The sequence below is a fragment of the Microtus ochrogaster genome, chromosome 24 (genome assembly GCF_000317375.1).
Source record: "Microtus ochrogaster isolate Prairie Vole_2 chromosome 24, MicOch1.0, whole genome shotgun sequence".
Taxonomy (NCBI): Eukaryota; Metazoa; Chordata; class Mammalia; order Rodentia; family Cricetidae; genus Microtus; species Microtus ochrogaster.
This window is the reverse complement of record NC_022024.1, coordinates 30,253,944-30,272,891: the sequence shown is the minus strand read 5'-3', so window position 1 is coordinate 30,272,891 and position 18,948 is coordinate 30,253,944.

Here is an 18,948-nt window from a genome sequence, read left to right as displayed (position 1 = left end):
AAGAAGGTGTGGCCCAGATTAAAGGTGAATCCTCCCACCTCAAAAGATCCAGTTTAAGAAAAAAAAAAAAATCCCTCACACTTGCACCTAGTCACTTGGGTTTTGGTTAATTTCAGGTGTAGTCAAGTTGACAACCAAGAACAGCCATCACAGGACTCCTTTCTTCTCTGTCACTAAAATGTCCAGAACAGGAGGGGGGAAAGCCGCTTGAGAGCATTAAGGATTCCCGAAACAGATTCCGGAAACAAAGGAACTCAACTTCAAGGTGGCAGCACCCTCTTTCTGATCAGTGACCTTTCTCTTGGTTTTTCCTGTTTGCACAAGCACAAAGACTCTGACATATTCCCCAAGACTCTTAATTCCTCTCCGTTCGGCCCATTCCCAGCAACATGAAGAAGAGAGAAAGAGGAAGCTCTTATTTTATCTTCGAGCTACTTAAATATTTATGTTCTAATTCGTTATTGACTTCATGTGAAGTTTTATCAAAATATAGATGGAAAAAGTTTAAAGATTGCTTCTGGGAGAGCACTTAATCCATTTAAAAATAAATTTCTAATGGCCAGATTTTCTGGGCTTAAGCATGAAGCTATGAATGGAGGCAAAACCAAACAGGCCTGGTTTATACTTTGACATTTGTAGACGAGGATAAAGAAAATTTGGTCATGAAAATGCTAATCAAATATCATTGGGAATGCTCTTTTTTTTTTTCATTTAGGAAAATATTTGATGGAAGTCTCTCCTAGATTTCTATTTTAATTGCTTTTTGTTGGAAAAAAGAAGAATAAAGCTTAATTAAAAATCACCCTAGGTTTAATCCATGGGGTCTTTGTTGTGTCTTACTTTTCATTTCTGTCCCCTTCTTGGTACCCTTGTGCTTTCTTACACATTTAATGTTGGTTCTTCAGAACATATTGACATGTTAAATGCAGGGTGCAGGCAATATGTGCAGCAAGTAACTGGGTCGCTAATGGTGAAAATTTAAAAGAAATACAATTGGAAAGATGAGTTGAGGCGGATCACTGTGGTGATATTTTGTTCGTGTTTTAATAAATAAAGCTTGCCTGAAGATCAGAGTATGGAGTGAGCCACTAGTTAGCCATAGAGGCCAGGCATTGGTGGTACACACCTTTAATTCCAGCACTCAGGAGACAAAGGCAGATGGATCTCTGTGAGTTCAAGGCTACCCTGGGTTACACTAATTTGATCCAGTCTCAAAGAGAAGCAGAGCCAGTTGTGGCTCACACCTTTAATCCCAGTACTTGGGAGTCACCTGCTTTTAATCTCAACACTAGGGAGGTTGACAGGAAGGGATATGACTGGGCAGAGGGAGAGATATAAGGCGGGAGGAGACAGGAGCTCAGAACATTCACTGTGAGGATTCCTAGAGACAGGATCACCTATTCGGTCTGAGGATTCGGTAGAGGTAAGAACTAGTGGCTGGATGTTCTGGTCCTCTGATTTTTCAGCATTTACCCCTCCATCTGACTCAGGGATTTTCTTATTAAAACCAATTAGAATTAGTGCTACAGATCACATACCTGTATTCTCTTTCTGGTCCAGCCTATGACTATCACTTCCTTGATCTTATCTTAGAGGCACACAGGGCATCTCTACTCACAGTGCCATTGCTTTTGTGACACCTTTGTGTCTTTCTATCTGCAAATCCTGGTGACTTTGTGATCAAAGTTTGTATAATAGTGAGATTTGGGATGTGTTTATTTCACTAGGGAGACTGCTGAATGGCTGTTTCAAAATTCTAACTCCTGGCAAAGTACAGGTATTTAAATTGTTTGATAAAGCTGTAATAGTGCATCTTTATTAAAATAACTATTTATCTGACTACTTATTAAAATAGTCAAAATAACTTTGACTATTGAGTTATTTCAGTTAGCTTAGGTGAGAATTGTGCATGTTTTAGTCCGTTTATCAGTCCCACTTCACAAATGATTGCAATTGATACATAAATATAAAATTTTATTTAAAACTTATTTTGAGATTTCATAGATAAGTGTGTTTAAGTCCTTTGTATTCTTCTCTTTTCCTCTTCCAGTGCCTTCCATGTTCCCTCAACTCCCTCTCAATATCCAGGCATGGCTTCTTTGGGTCTGGAAAAAGTCCTTGCTAGAGCAAGAGGAGACAAACAATCATGGCCTCTTCTGTGCCCACAACATCTTTTCTAACTTGTAGGCCCTGACTTAGAGCTAGGTCTACTTTAGCTGGGATAAGCAGCCCCTGTCCTTGATGTCCCATACTCTGACACAGCCCCTCTTCAAGTTCTATGCACCAAAGGCAGGGCTTGCAACAGAGAACACGAGATGGTTCCCAGTGTGAAGACCATTGGGTAAACTGAGCTTCTAGAGCCTTCTCCCGTACTTCAGAGGTGTGGCAAGGACGATTGTTTGCTATTGGGAGGGCAACCATAGAGTATTAGAAAATCTGGAGTGGGAACTTTCCAAGTCTTTTGAATCACCCTTGGGTCACTCAAATCTAATAGAAAGTTCTTTTCTTTTCTTTTCTTTTCTTTTCTTTTCTTTTCTTTTTCTCTTTCTCTTTTTCTTTTTCTTTTTTTTAGCACTGAGATTTTCATTTAATAACATGTCTTTTAGGGGGTACCTGTGTTCAAATTCTCTCTTTTTTTCAAAGAAAACAAATTATCTCTTTTCATTTTACATATTAATCCCAGTTCCCACTTCCTCCCCTCCTCCCATTCCCTCTATCCCTCCCCCATCTACTACTCTATGAACATTGCTTTGGGGAAGGTCCAAGGCCCTCCCTACTATATCTAGGCTGAGCAAGGTATCCATCCAAAGAGAATAGGTTCCCAAAAAGCCAGTACAAGCAGTAAGGATAAATCCTGGTCCCACTGCCAGTGGTCTCTCAGTCTGCCCCAGCCATACAACTGTCTCCCACATGCAGAGAGACTAATTTGGACCTATGCTGTTTTCTTCCCTGTCCGACTGAAGTAGGTAAGTTCCTATTAGCTTAGGTAAACTGTTTCAGAGGGTTATCCTGTTTTGTTTTGGTTTTTTTATACAAAGTTGAATGTTGTTCTTTGAAGGTCTATGAAGAATTGTGTTGGAATTTTGATGGGGATTGCATTGGATCTATAGATTGCTTTTGGTAGGATTGCCATTTTTATTATGTTCATCTTACCTACCCAAGAGCATGGGAGATCTTTTCATTTTCTGCTATCTTCTTTAATTTCTTTGTTCAAAGACTTAATGTTCTTGTCAAATAGGTCTTTCACTTCTTTGGTTAGTGTTACTCCAAGATATTTTATGTTATTTGTGGTTATTGTGATGATGTTTCTTTAATTTCTTTCTCAGCTTCTTTATCATTTGTATATAGGAGGGCTATTGATAGTTTTGAGTTGATCTTATATCCTGCCACATTATTGAAGGTATTTATTCAATTATAGAAGTTCCCTAGTAGAGTTTTTGGGGTACTTATGTGTACTATCATATCATATGCAAGTAGCGAAAGTTTGATTTCTTCCTTTCCAATTTGAATCCCCTTGATCTCCTTTTGTTGTCTTATTGCTCTAGCCAGAACTTCAAGAACTATGTTGAATAGATATTGAGAGAGTGGAGAGCCTTGTCTTATACCTGATTTTAGTGGGATTGCTTTGAGTTTCTCTCCATTTAATTTGATGTTGGCTATATATTGCTTTAATTATATTTAGATACATTCCTTGTATCCCTGATCTCTCCAGGACCTTTATTATGAAGGGGTGTTAGATTTTGTTGAATAATTTTTTAGCATCTAATGAGATAATCATATGTTTTTTTTCTTTCAGTTTATTTATATGGTGGATTATATTGATAGATTTTTGTATGTTGAACCATTCCTGTATCTCTGGGATGAAGCCAACTTGATCATGGTGGATGATTTTTTTTTATGTGTCCTTGGATTCAGTTTGCCAGTATTTTATTGAGTATTTTTGCATCTTTGTTCATGAGTGATTTATCTGTAATCCTCTTTCTTGGTGAAGTCTTTGTGTGGTTTTGGTATCAGGGTAACTGTAGCCTCATAAAAAGAGTTTGGCAATGCTCCTTCTGTTTCTATTACGTAGAACACTTAGAGGAGTATAGGTGTTAGCTCTTACTTGCAGTTCTTGTAGAATTCTGCACTGAAACCATTCAGCCTTGGGCTTTTTGGTTGGGAGATTTTTGTCCTGCTGGGTAACTGGTCACTTACTTCTTGATTCTCCCTATGTAGTAGCAGGCTGTGTTTCAGAGTTTTACTGAGGTTGTGGATGGGGGCCAGTAGACAAGTTTGGAGGCAGGGTGGGATTTGTATCTTGCAGGGTCCAATAGATGGGATGGGGGTAATGGAGCATCCTACCTGCAGGAAACTCTCCTGACTAGAGAAGCTAAGACAAGTGGGGGAGGGGCCCAGGGTTTTGTCCCAGTATGGAGGGCCTAGAGAGTGGGGTGTCCTGCTGGGTGGCTGGTCACTCACCTCTAGGTCCTCTCTGGGTAGTATCAGGCTGTGTTTCAGAGTTCCACAGAGTTGCACAGGGATAGGCAAGGTTTTCTAATAGAAAGTTCTAATGAAGTATCCTTAGTGCCTCCTTGGGGCTGTTTGATGATTTTTGCAGGCATCAGACAATACACAATACACAATCCTAATGGATTCACCAAACAAGCAGGACCTTGTGAAAACTAGGGAAGTGCTCCACCACTAAACTACACACCAAACCCCGAGTACATGTTCATTTCCTACAAGGTTTGACTCCTGTAATTATAGAGGCAGGGAAGGCCCATGGGTCTGCTATTTGCAATCTAGGTGCCCAAGAAGGCTGCTGGTGCAGTCTGAAGTTCTGAGGACTGGAGGACCAATACTGTCCACGGGGTTGGAAAGTCTAAGAACTGAGAGTGGCGTTCCAGATCTAGCCAGCTGGAAGAGAGGAGATTAGATCAGGGGGTTGTGAGGAGAAGAATAGAGAGAAGAGACGATGGATAGTTTATGAAAACTCTTGATAATAATTTCCCGAAAATAATACTTTTTATTGCTTACTTGAGAGTTTCATCCAATGCACCTCAATCACATTCCTCCCAGGTCCACCCCCCCCACCCCCCACCCTTGTGCCCTCCTCACCAAAAGGATGTAGTTCAGGAAAGAGCAATTCCATACACCACAAACAAAACAGAACGAAAACCCTGGCTGGTGAGTGGAGTGGTATTCTGTTTGTGATCTAACAAATAAAACTTGCCTGAAGATCAGAGTGCAGAGCTAAGTCACTTGTTAGCCAGGGAGGCCAGACAATGGTGGCACATACTTTTAATCCCAGCACTCAGGAGGCAGAGGCAGACGAATCTCTATCAGTGCATGGCCATCCTGGGCTACATTAGATCGATCCACTCTCAAAGAGAAACAAAGCCATGCAGTGGTGGCTCACACCTTTAATCCCAGTACTTGGGAGTCACACATCTTTAATACCAGCACTTATTTGGCTGAGAGAGGAATATAAGGTGGGAGGAAATAGCATTCAGTCGGATTTTTCATAGAGACAGCAGTCTGCCTGAGCACTGGTAGAGGTAAGAACTGCCTAATGGCTGACAGCTCTGCTTCTCTGATCTTCATCATCAACCCCTACATCTGACTCTGAGTTTTTATTATTAATATCAATTACAATTAGTGCCACAGGTGTGCGGCACATACTTTTATAATCCTAGCACTTGAGAGGTGCAGACAGGAGGATGAGGCAAGCTTGTGCTACATATAGAGTACGAGGCTAGCTTGGTCTACATTAAACCATGTCTTGGGAAAACAACAATAAAAAGGTAGTAGCAACTCACCACCGCTACTTCCCTTGAGCGGTGCGACTTTGAGGGTGATGAAGGCAGTTTTAGAAGTCCTAAAAGTCAGTTTCCAACAGGGCAAGAATTGACTCCGATGATGTCACCCATCTCTTAATGTTAACTGCAAGTGTTTTGTTAACTCTTGGTATCTGTTTATTATCTCAGTATCCATGCCAACATTTTTTCTTTTTTTATAGAGGTTACAGGGTTCACATTTCTGGTAAGTAGAAACCATGGTGACCAAATAATATTAATAAGGCAGAAAGAGGAAGTTCTTCAGTACAGTTCCGAGAAGGCATTGCTTTTTTGATATGATGGAGTATACCATCTGCCTTTCTCTTTTTGATGATGTAAGATCTTTATTCTTTGAGAATTTCATATGATGTATTTGGATTAAGTTCACTTCCTACTCCTCTCCCTAACTCGTTCCATATCTACTGTACCCATTCCTAAATTTCACATTCTCTTGTTTTGTTAGTAATCTACTGAACCAAATTTGAGGAGCCCAAATAATCTTAAGAATTTGGCCATCTTCTAGAGCATGGTTGACCTCCCAGAGGCCACATCCTTAAAAAGGGACTGACTCTTCTTCCTCTAGAATCTCTCCCTTCTCAATAGCTCCTCAATTAGGGGTGGGGGCTGATGAAGTTCTTCCTGCCCCCATGCTACGATGCTGACAGGTTGTTGTTTTGCGGGTCTGGTTCTGCAGGCAGTCAGAGCTGTGAGTTGAAAAGTACTGAGGTCCTGGAATATCCAGAAGACATTGTTTCACTCTACTTCTCCATAACCCATGGCTTTTTCAATGTTCCTGCCCTGTCTTCAGTGATGGTACCAGGGCCTTGGAGACAGTGTGTGGTGCAGGTGTCCCCCTATTGACTGAGCATTGCACCTGTACTTCGGCCAGTTATGAGTTTCTACGTTCACTGCCATTCACTGTAAAAATAAACTCCTCTACTTCCTTTATAAAGACTGAGCAACACTAATCTGTGGTTTAGAGTTACTAAGTTAGAGAGCAGTTTGATAACTTGTCCATTTGGCAAAGTAGCAAGTTATCCCTTGGGGTGTGGTACAAGCTCCCCAACCACGAGTTCCTGGCTAGATTTACAGTACCAGTAATCAATTTTCTCCTGTAGAGTGGGCCTGAAATCCAATCTGAAAGCAATTGGTTACCTCCTGTAATATTTATGTCACTATACACCAATGGATATATCTCAACATTCTGGTCATTATTATAGATCCTGGGGTTCACAGTTGAGGAAGACTATTTGATGACTTTTCTCATCAGTCACCTACAGAGCGCCTTCTAGGGCTATAAAAGCTATGTTTCTTTGTCAGTAACAACTTGACATCTCCATGCACCTTGACAAAAGTGTGTGGTATCATGGGCATCCAAGATCGTTAACAATAGCCTATATCATCTTGGGAATCTTTAGAACACTCTTGGCTGACAGTTTGGGGGGATATATCCTACACTGGGCCCTTGATTTTTTTCAGCTGGCAATCCATGGTTTCAGTGATGAGGACAATCCTTTCGGTAGGAGTTTCTGGTTTTTCCCTTTTCCTGTGCACCATTGGTAGGTGGAGCTTGGTCACCAGGCCATGACTATGAAGTAAGGCTAAGAGGATGGAACACTGAGACCTAACAGCTGCCGCATGATGACGCAACAATAGAAGCTGCCCCTCTGACTTAGGGTGGAGACTTGGTCTACATAGTTTTTCCAGCATTCACAATAGAGTACAGTTCCTGACAGATACAGGCAGGCAGTCTGATGGAAGGGAATTAGGATGGCCTCCCTGACTCATAGTGCTTCAGGCAAAGCAACTGTTCTAGGCTAGAGGAGTTCAAGTTGTGTTCACCCCAGACATGCCTGGGGACCCTGTAACACAGAGACCTATGAGACACGTCTTGGCTATTAATGCAGAATCAGTGGCAGCTCCAGCATTAATCCTGCAGGCTGGAGATAAATGATGCTTCATCTCTGCCAGGCTGAATCTGTACCAAAACAGCATTAATACCTATTTATATTTTTCTATCAATATTTCATAAATTTGAAGAGAAACAGCTTGAAAGAATTCAAATGATTTTTCTCTGTATGTGTTTCAGAGGCATCAATTATTGCTGTGGGGCACCTTCAGCATTGCCTAAAGCTGCAATAAATTCCCTAGCTTTAACTTTGAAGATTTGAGAAATGCTAATACCGAGAAGTGTATGAATTATTACTCTTGCTCTAACCCAGCAATGTGCCCCCAAAGAGTAAACACAGGCCTCATTTCATTCAGGAGTGGATGAAAACTTTTCCTGCTTGGGTAAAGGGAAATGTGATAGGGCACCAGGGGGCATGGGCAGACTTCTTAATTGTTTTAGATTCAGTTTCTTATTGGCTGAAGCAGCTGAAGGCTCTGGAAGAGCGTTAATTAATCTTCATATTTTTTTCTAAATAATTCACATTTCTCAAGTTACCTGATTCTTACAATAATGCTATTCAGTAGGTAGGTTAATTGTGATTATTCCCATTTTACAGATGTGGACCCTAAGGAATAAAGCTTTTCTTTCTTGATGGGCTTAGTTGTGACTTTTTTGGTAGTCTAGAAAGTTGATACTTTCCCCTCAGAATTGATGTGAACTGGAAGTCCATCAGACAGGCCTACTAACTTGTTGTTCTTGGAATTTAAAGAAATTCAGAGCACACTGTGACCACCTGCCATTTAGCTTGTTCTTACCAACAACTATAATCACTAAAGCAGAGACATATTTGCAAACCCACATTTGTTTTGTCTAAACTGAACCATTAGAGGGAGGAAGGGGATGAAGAAGGAGGAGAAGACATTGAAATAGAGGAAGAGTCATGTTGCTCATTTAAAAATGTAATATATAATTAAAAAATAAGGCTAATAGATAATCATCTATAATAGTCAAGCTTGTAATCATATTACTTAGATTTTCTATATGTACAGAGATATATTTCAGAGGGATATGTATTCTTCAAATCTTTCAGCGACCTTCAGAATATGGCATTTAAAAAGACTTAGGACTTTTCATAACAGTGAAACACATCTTCTCCTGGAAGCACCAATTACTTCAAGAGGAATATGGGCATTGAAGAGGTCTCCTTATGGAGTTTGTTAGCCATTTGAGCAAGAAACTGCTCTTGTGTAGACTGCTTGATGAACTAGACATGCAAAAGCCATAGAGAAATGACTGCTGAACTTGCCTAAAGGTGAGACAGTCCTTCAGGGTTCCTGCTTCATGAAAAAGTCTGCAAGACATTCTGCAGGATACAGAAGAAAGTGGCTGACAAACTGCCAATATAGGCGGAACTGTCTTTGAAATTTCCTGCTTCATGGAAAAGTCTGCTGGACACTATGGGCCTGTAGGCTGAAGATGGATACCCCAACATTACATAAGAACTTTGTGTGACTGTCCAGGCAGCAAAATGTTCTGTCAATTTTAGAGTTTTTGGAAGTTGCTTGCAATGCACTTTCTGTTTTCTTAGGCAATATTATATCCTTCTGGAGTCTTTGATGGAGTTGACGGATTTATAGTTATAGTTTTCCTTAGTTATGATAATAGATAAAGTAGATATAAATATGGTAACTGTAATTATTGCTTGATACCTGTCTTGTTATATGTAATTTTACTATGTTAAAGTTAAAACCTTACTTTTTTATTTAAGCAGAAAAGGGGAGGTAATGTGGGGTTTCCCTCTGTATGTTGTGAATACCATTCATTAATAAAGAAACTGTTTTGGACCTGCACAGGGAACAGAGGTAGGTGGGGAAAGCTAAACTGAATGCTGGGAGGAAGAAGGAGGAGTCAGAGAGAAACCATGTAGCCCCTACTGGAGACAGATGCTGCATGGAACTTTACCCAGTAAGCCACAGCCACATAGCCATACACAGATTGATAGAAATGGGTTAAATTAAGATGTAAGAGTTAGCCAATAAGAAGCTAGAGCTAATGGGTCAATTTATATCATACTCAGAAAATATCTGCTATGACTTAAAAGAAGTAAAGGCTTATTTGGGCTCATGGTGTTGGGTTTTAGGTTTTAGTTCATGGTCGTCTGGTCCTGTCTGGTCCTGCTGCTGTGGTCATGTGAGGAGAGAAGCCATCTCTCCAGGAGGAGGTCTGTTCATTCATAGTACCTGGGAAGTAGAGAGAGGGAACAGGGCTAGGATCCCAATATTCCCTTTAAGGCCACATTGTCAATGACAGTTCCTTTTCACTAAACCCAACTTCCTGAAGGTTCTAGCACCACATAAGAGTTCAGAAAGCTGGGGGCTCAGCCTCTAACACACAGGCCTTGGAGGTACATTTCAGATACGTTACGGAACCATGCTGCAATTCCCTTTATTGCCGTACTCATGTCTCCGGGTATTCTGTCTCTGTCAGGGCATCTGCCATTGTTAGAAAGTACAGCTTGGTTTAAATTGATTTAAAAAATGTCAAAATTGATTTAAGGAAATTTCAGGAGATTTGTTGAGCCATCAATCACATACCATATAAACCACCTATTCAAAATAAACACTTCCAGTATTTTAAACTCGGTGTGAGCACACAGTAATATGTGGGAGTGTGCCACCACATCCAGGCTTACCAGACTCAGGTCCTCATGGTTTCATGGTAATTGCTTCACCTACTGAACCATCTCTCTAGCTGCCAGCTTCCAGGGATGTTCAGTATGTAGATGGAACTGTGTCATCACCACTACTATGAAGAGTTAGAACCTCTCATCATTCCTGTCAGAACTAAGAGTTACCACTTGTTTCTATTGGCTTAGGTCATGGTCTTAGTTAGGGTTTCTGTTGCTGTGAAGTGACACCCTGACCACAACAACTCTTATAAAGGAAAAACATTTAATTGAGGTGTCAGCTTACAGTTTCAGAGGTTTAGTCCATTATTATCATGGTGGGGAGCATGGCCGTGTGCAAGCAGACATGGTGCTAGAGAAGGAGCTGCTACATGTTGGTATGCAGGCAGCAGGAAGTAGACTAACACACTGGGCAGTATCTTGAGCATATAAAAGACCTCAAAGCCCACCTCCACAGTGACACATTCTTGAAGGCCACACCTCCTAATAGTGCCACTCCCTATGAGATTATGAAGGCCAGTTACATTCAAACTACCACAGATATTTGAACATTTCATGTAAATGTAATCACAGGATGTGACTTCCATGGCTTTTACTGAACATATTATCTTCTAGTAAAAATGTCTTCCCCATGATCATGTATTTGAACACATGGTTCCCAAGTGGTGGTGGTTCCCAGTTGGGGTGGTTATGGAATGTTTAGGAAGAAGAGCCTTGCTGGAGGGAGTACATCACTAGGGACAGGCTTTGAGGGTCTATAGCTGTACTCTACTGCCCACTCAATCTCTGCTTCCTGTATATAGATAAAAATGTGACCACCCAGGCTCCTGCTGCCATGTCATGCCTTCTCTACTATTATGGACTCCAGACCTCTGAAATTGTAAGCCAAAATAAACCATTTCTTCCTTAATTGCTTTTAGTAATGGTATTTTGTCACAGCGACAGAAAGAAAACTAATATAGGGAAGATGCATGGACAATTTTTTACATGGATATATGCTTTTAAATTTATTGGTTATATGTCTCAAACTGGCATTGCTACATTTAACTATTTAAATAGTCATGCTTTCTTTAACTGGATGATAAGCTGCCGGAACGTGTTTCAAAGCGGTTGTGCCATTTTGTATTCCTACCAGTATTGTATGGAGGTTTTAATCTTTCAACATCTTTGTCAACACTTGTAACTATCTTCTTGTTAGTGGCTGTCTTAATGGGTGTGGTGAGGTATGATGTGGTTTTGGTTTACATTTCTCTAGTGGTTAACAATGCCAAGTGTCTATTACGTACTTATTGAAGATTTTTATAACTCCTTAAAATTGTCTTTAGGATCCTTTCCCATTTCAAATGACTATCAATAATTAATATTGATTTTTGTATTTCGGATACCACAACCAAATAGATATTATATGTAAATCTGCTCCTTTCTGTTAGTTGCCTTTTCACTTTCTTGATGATAACCATGCTGACTAGCTTTCACCACTGTGACAGATTACCAGATATAACCAGCTTAGAAAGGAAAGGGTGTCGTTAGCTCATTTTGAAGCCTTGGCTTTGATGAATATCCATTTCTTTTTGTCTTGTTTCTTTTGGGGGAAGGTGAGGGAGGATTGAACTTAGTGCCTGATAACACACGCTCCACCACTGAGCCACACTTCAGCCCCTCATTTGTATTTTTGGTAACTTATTAGAGAAGCATTTTGTCTAAACAAATGCCATGAGGATTTACTTCTCTAATTTCTTGTGACGTTAGTTGCAGCTGTTATGTTTGGGGTTTTCATCAATTTTTACTAAATTCTGTGTGCAGTACAAGGAAGTGGTTCAAACCTCCTTGTTTTGCAAGAGAATACTGTTGTGTCATCATTGGTTGCAGAGATTTATTAGACCACTGAGTCATTATGGCTGCCTTGCCAGAAATCAGTTAGCCACAGTTTCCAGAGTTTTTCAGTTCTTGCTAGTTCACCCCATCGACTTACATACTTGTCTCTAAGCTAACACCACTTTACTGAACAAGCCATTTCTCCAGCCTCCTGTTGAGATGTTTTCAAATAGGGAATTGCAATGAACACACAGACACATTTTGGGGCCATGTTTGTCTTAATGTTATTGTTCATCTTCTAATCCATGTTGCTCTCTTAAATTTATTTTCTTTGTTTTTAAAGATGTGGTGTCTAGTTTCCAATATTTTTATTTATTTTTGAGGGTTTTATGCACATACCATGCATTTTAATAATATTCACCTCCCACTCCCACACTCTAGATCCTCCTCGATATTTTTTTTTTCACACTAACCCCAGTTACTGGTGCCCTATACATGTTTGTGGGGCCATGGACTGGATCATGGTTCCTAGAGGCCATACTCCCAAAGAAAACTGACTCTCCTTCCTCTAGAGTCATCATCCCTCAATAGCGCCTCGTCAAGGACTGGGTGTTTGTGTATCACTTCCCGTCCATGCTAGAGCCATGACTGGTTGGATCTTATATAGGTCATGAGCCACAGCGGCCATGTGTTCATGGGTGTGACGGTCCCATCATAACAGGAAATGCTGCTTTACCCTCGCTCTCCCTCTTACAATATTGTTGCCTCTCCTGTGATATCCCTCATGAGAAGGGAGTGTGATGCCAATGTCCTATTTAGGATGGAGCACCCTACAGATATTTTCTCCTCACTTTAACCAGTTTTGAATCTCAGAGTTGTTCACTGCCCACTACTCTAGGAAGGTTCTCTGATGAGGACTGAGAGCTACACCCATCTGTGGGTACAGAGATACCTCTTGAGAGAGCAGTTTAGTGTTCCGAGCATAGGTCTGATACTCTTCTGTTAAATTTATTCCTAAACGTCATTTCGAATGGAGTTATTTCTCAATTTCATTTCCAGGTTGTTTATTGTTTGTAGAAGTAGTATTGGTTTTATATAGTGATCTTGTGTCCCGAAGTCTTACTGCTTCTGTTTATTAATTATAATTTTCCAGCAGATTTATTCAGGTTTTTTCATAAATGATAATGTCATCTGCAAGTAGATATATTTTTCCTTTGCGTTCCATCTTTTTTTTTTTTTCGAGACAGGGTTTCTCTGTGGCTTGATGCTTTCTATTTCTTATTTAATTTGCTGGACTAGAACTTAAGTTCAATAGTGAATAGAAGTGGTCTGAACAGACACAACAGTCTTGTTTCTCTTTCCTCCCTCCTTCTCTCCCTCCCTCCATATTTTACCATTTTCCCTTCATTCCTTCCTAGCTTCCTCCACCCAGAATATTTTACTAGGGCCTTAAGTCTCATCATAATCAAACTGTAGAGCAAAATTATTTACCCAGGAGCACATGTTTATCCAAAATTGGGGATCCAGGAATGATGACAATGGAAACTGGGTCCCAGCTTTTAGCTTCTTAGAAGATGGAGAAAGAAGTTTAGGTTGGTAAGAGTCAAACAAGGTTTTGTTGTTCTTTTTATTTTTTTTTTTTATAATGGAGTATTTACCTTCCAAATGTCAGGCTGGGGTACAATTCTGTAAATGAACACTAGTCTAGCATGTATAAATTCTTGGGTTTGATCTTCAGTACTACTAAATGCTCTATGTGGGTGCCTTTGCCTCTGTCTCTCCACAACTCTATGGCTTAGAAAGGAATCAGGAATCTGTCTTGGTGAATAATGCATTTACTGGTATTCATAGTCTACATTCTGGATTTGGCTTAATTTTCAAGATTTTAATTATTTTAAATTAATAAATATAATGTACACCACTGACTTTTCTTATAATAAATTTAAATATTAGTCTAAGACAGTAACCAACTGACTATGGTGGTTACCTTTTCCAAAGAGTGGGGTTTTTGTGATAAGACCATCAGTTGATTGAATATTTTCTATGTCTAGATGCAGTGAAATTTCATTTTTTGGGTATCATGCACCTCAACTTTTAAAGTAGTAATTCGTTTATATTTGTCTCCCAAATTATTTGTGCTGCTGTATCAGGAAGCTGTATAATAATTTTTTGTAATTTTATTTATTAAAAATAGCTGAAGCCATTGTTTTGAAACTAGTGGAAGATGAACCATCTCTAATTTGACATGTTCATCATGGATGCTTGGGGAAATTATTTCGGAATCAAGGTATTAAGAAAAATTTTTGTCTCTTTAAACAATTGATTTTCATTTGTGTGTGTCCATTTCTATTTAACTCTAGAAATGGGGCTATAGTTCTCAAAAACGACCGCCTATATTCAAGAACATTTTCCATGGGCACAAAGTCCCCTATGAGCTTTCTGTTTACTTAGAGGGCAGCTCACAGGCCTAGAAACTTCCTTCAGAGAGGCTGAAATAAGTCCCAGAGAACAGAACAGCTACAGTATGATTGAGGGTCTAAGAAATGTGCAGGGGGCGATATTGAAAATAATTGCATGGAAACAATTACTGATTCTGTCTCTATGTGCTTTATGCCTTAGCATATTTCACCATCTCTCTTTGCTATTTCATCTGTTAATGAAACATCTTGAGAACAAAGATTTGCTTTGCTCATGTGTGCTCCAAGTGCCTCCCATTGTCTTGTATCTTTTGTACTTAATTTCACAGTAGCCACTAAGGGAAATTCAATTTGGCAGCACTGTGCAGAGGTTCTCAGCCCTCATCTATATAGGCTAAGGTATTCTTGATCTGTGAGTCGATCAGTGTCTTTTTCAGCCATTGTCGGAAAAGTCCTTTCCTGCTGTTGGTGGAAACAAACACAGAGAAAGCCACAAGTGGGCAGTGTGTAAAGAGTTAGAGACCTTGAAATTCTCAGTCCTGGAAGGGATGTCCCCATCAGGTCCCTCTCCTCGGGGCTCAGAGAATCCTGCAGAAAGATTGGAAGAGCCAAAGGAGTGAAGGATAGAAAGGAAGCAAGGCCTTGTAAACACAGCAGGACCGATGCACCTATGAGCTCCCAGAGACTGCAGCAGCACGCTCTAGATCTGCCCAGGTCTGGACCTAGGAGGGATCTTATCCCTGGAGAAAATGGTTCTCCCTCTTTCCATAGCCATTGAGCTTCTGCATCTCTTCATTGAGGGACTGGACCTTGTGGAATTTCTCCCATCCTTGTTGGTGTGTTGGCTTGTGATGTCATCAGGCTGGTATTGTTCAGGCAACCAGATTGTTGAGGTTTTATTCACTCACTTTTAGCCTTAGGATTTAGTATTCATAGCCCAGCTGTGGGTGCTGAACAACACACCTCTTCGGGTCTCATTGTGGGTGAAAGTTTGGGATATGACTTGCTTTGTCACTGGCTGGAGTTGTACCTGTTCTCCTTTTATCTGGCTCGGTACCTTCATTTCCTTCGTACTCTGCTCAGCCGTGCCTCTGTATAATTTTCCTGGCTCTCTGGATGCAGGCATCAGCTTGTTGGGGTTTTTCTCATGTCTTCTCCTGCAGGCTGAAGTTCTATCCTCGACCCTCAGGGTGCAGGACTGGGGTCAATAAACAATAAAGAGATCTCCGGTGGCCACCACTACTATCCTTTCCTGGGTGGCTTTGCTTCCCCGCTTTGTGGATTTGCCATTGCACTGTGATCTGTCCGACTGCCTTATCCAGAGGTTGTTGTTTCCCTGAGTTGTGCAAGAAGTGGAGGATACAAAGGAAGAAGAGAAGAAGAAAGAGGTAAGAGTGGAGGTGGGACAGCCTAGAGCATTTAAGGTTCGTTTTACTCTGAACCTTAAATTAGACCCCTCGCTTCCCTTGGGCCAGCCTCCGAGGTTGGTCCACGCTCTAGGCTACCTCACCTCCGCTCTTCCCTCTTTCTTCTCTTCTTCTTCGCTCTAGCTCCATGTGGCTACGGTCCTGAAGTCTCAGAGGACACCGCCAAGTTCATTTTTTTTTTTGTAATAAATGGGACTTCTGATCCAGTTGCTCAAGATGGAAATATACATCAAAGATGGATTTCTGTCTTTTTCCTTCTAAAAATCTCTTAGAAAGTGTCAGCTATGTGTCCAAGAATACATTTCTTTCAATCCATCCATCTATCCATCCAACCTGTGCTTACTGAGGAACCTCTGAAATAAAGTCACAAAATTTAAGCTTCATTGTGATTGGGAAACTTAAGTCACACACACACACACACACACACACACACACACACACTCCACGGGTAAAACACCACTGCTTTTTAGAGCATCTAAGGTGCTAGCATGAATTTTTTTCTTGGCTATAAAATGCTGAGTTATGTATTCTCGACCATGGAGGTAATGTTAAAGTGAAGCATATTTAAGTTCAAGTAATAAAAATATAATCTCATCTCGATTGCATGAGATTTTTTTTTTAAAGGAGCTGTCATGCGCACATATTTTATGAGGGATTTTATTTTTAACGACAATTTAAGTATGAGAACGAGGAAAGGAGGCTCAGGGAACTCAAGTAACTCTTTCAAAGTTACTTTTGTCAGAGAGCAGCAGAGGAGGGTGGGTGGCAGGGAGAGAAAGGTTCTCGTTTAGGTGTGTTTTGATCTAAAGCTCAAAGCCTTAAATCTCACTACAGCATGCTTCTAAATATTTAGTAAAGGCTAAAAGTAACATTTGAATTTTTAAAGTAGATCACTCTAAAGTGCTCTATATCCATCCATTCAATGATGGTTCTGAAAAAAAAATCTACCCTAAATTTTCATATTACAAACTAATACTCTATACTCTCTTTCAATCTACGGGGATTTCCAGTACAACCCACATTTGCTTAACATCTAAGTCATATGACAAGGAGCCTAAAAGGAAAGGATTTCTGAAGCAGGAGGATTGCAAATTTGTAGTTAATTGACCAGAGCGTGCTGTCCTCAGCTCCTTGCTCTAATGTTAAGTTAGTCTGTGAAAGAAAACTGCAGATATTGGAAGCCGTCACGGAAATTTGATTGCGTTCTAGCAGGTGCGTGTTGTCTTGCTTCCCAGCCCACGCCAGGAAGAGGCGAGGATGAGAGCAAAGAGGTGTGGCTACCAGGAATAAAAGATGCTGTGTCTTGAGGCCTGGTCTGCAGAGCAAGTTCCAGGACAGCCAGGACTACACAGTGAAACTCTGTCTCAAAGAAACCAAACCAACCAAACAACAACAACAACAACAACAAACTGATAACTTTCCCCAGGTCAATGAGCAATTAGGAAGGAACCCTGGGAGGTCGATTTCAAATGAGTAGGTTATTTTGGAAAATACAGATTTATTCTTGGAAACTCAAAACAAATGGGTTTTAGTACTCTTGTATGTGGTACATGCTTGCTTAGCTTCTAAAAGAAAATCAGGCTGGTCTTGCACTCACAGAGATCCACTTTCCTCTGGCCCCTTGTTCCTGGGATTAAAGGTGTGTGCCACTACTACCTGAGTTGTACATTCCTAGGAATCTAGTTTTTTTCTTGTAGGATGTGTTCAACAATATAATAAAGATTGTCTGGTACCCAGCTCCCAGCATGGGGTAGGGGGATAGTGTCCTGAAGGAATTTTTCTAGTTTTCCACATTTTTGCTAAATCTGTGAATTTAACTTTTTTTTTTTGTACTTTATGTCTAGTCAAGTTTCAGCTGCAGTGATCTTTCTTGAGGGAGCAAGCTGACAGCACCTTGAGACCCGTCCTTGTCCGAGTTCCTCATTACTTCATATAATTTCATGAGATTCAACTATATTTCTTATTTCTAAAGAAATCGCTCAATCATTGCATAGGAACCAAAAGGCAGCCATGATCCATCTAAAGTCCAGCTCAAGTGTCCCACAGACTGCTTTGTCTGCTGCTAAATCACTGTGGAAACTAGGCCAAGCAGTTCAGCTTCTCTGAGCTCTGGTCAGCTTTGTCCCTCTCTCCCTCTGTCTCTGTGTCCTCCCCTTCTTCTTCCCTTCTTCTTTCTTCTCCCTTTCTTCTTTCAACTTTGGGGGCAGTGTCTCCCCATGTAGCCCAGGCTGGCCTCAAGCTTGTGATCCCCGCTGCCTTTGACTTTCGAGGGTGGAGAGTGGATGAGTGTGCCACCACACTCAACATTGCCTTAATATTTTTATCACCTGCTCTTACAGAATTTTTGGTTGCCTTTTGGAACTGTCTAAGTGTGCCTGTTTGGATAGACTTAAATGTGTATGCTGTAGAGAATTTAAGTATGTGGACTCAGCGGTCAGGTTGACTTGCTTCAATACTTTTTAGCTACGTGAGGAGAGAGAAAACACTTTGCTTGGCTGTACTCTACTTTTTCTCCCCAATTGTAAGGCAGGGATAAAAGTACCTACTATCTAAGCTGTTGTGAGCATTATGTAAATTACTAACACACCTGTGGTATCTGAAATCATGTCTAACGCCCAGTGCTAGCTTCTGGAGGGACACGGAAACGAATGTATTTTAAAACCTTGGCAGTTTAGTGGAGCAGACGCAAATAAATATTTGCAAGAAAGCTGACTCCGGTGGGTGTGTATTAGAGGGGAAATTGCAAGGCTGGGAAGAACACGGAGGGAACAATTAATTTTAATTGAAAAGACCAGGCTGGGTCTCATGAATTAAGTTGACTGTGGTTTGGACATTGAGAAATGAGCTGGTGGCAAGGGAAGAGATTCTTGATAGAAAAAAAAAAGCAAAAAAA